The sequence below is a fragment of the Sorex araneus genome, chromosome 6 (genome assembly GCF_027595985.1).
Source record: "Sorex araneus isolate mSorAra2 chromosome 6, mSorAra2.pri, whole genome shotgun sequence".
Classification (NCBI taxonomy): domain Eukaryota; kingdom Metazoa; phylum Chordata; class Mammalia; order Eulipotyphla; family Soricidae; genus Sorex; species Sorex araneus.
The window spans coordinates 51417196-51417674 of record NC_073307.1 but is presented as its reverse complement, the minus strand read 5'-3'; the positions used below and the strand labels follow the sequence as shown (position 1 = coordinate 51417674).

General features: G+C 39.0%; 1 non-coding gene across 1 annotated transcript; it reads left to right on the top strand.

Moving 5' to 3' along the window:
- LOC129406226 (U6 spliceosomal RNA) lies at positions 1-109 on the top strand. Its single transcript, XR_008630883.1, has one exon. It is a non-coding gene; the product is annotated as a U6 spliceosomal RNA (small nuclear RNA).
- The last annotated feature ends 370 nt before the right edge of the window (positions 110-479 follow it).

The following is a 479-nucleotide window of genomic DNA, read 5'->3' as shown; positions in this document are numbered from 1 at the left end:
TTCTTTAAAAATACATAACAGTGCTCACTTCAGTGGAATGATTCAAAAATGTTTAGCAGAGTCTCTGAGCAAGGATGACACACAAATTCATGAAGCATTCTATATTTTTGTGAAAGGGATTGAACCCATGGCTTCACATATGTAAGACATGTGCTCTGCCACTGAGTCACGTTCCTAGCCCCATGGATTTGACTTTTTGATGCCAGGTCCCAATGTAATATTTAAATAAAATTTGCTTGTAAAATTTAAATAAATAAATAACAAATTCTGGGACCAGAGCAATAATTACAGTGTGTAGGGCGCTTGCCTTGCACAAAGGCAACCCAGGTTTCATCTCTAGTACCCCATATGGTCCCCTGACTCTGCCAAGACTAACCCCTGAGCACAGAGCCAGGAGTAAACCCTGAGCACTACCAAGTATGTTTCCCCCCCCCAAAAAAACCCCCAAAATTCAAAATATACAAATAAATAATATTTTT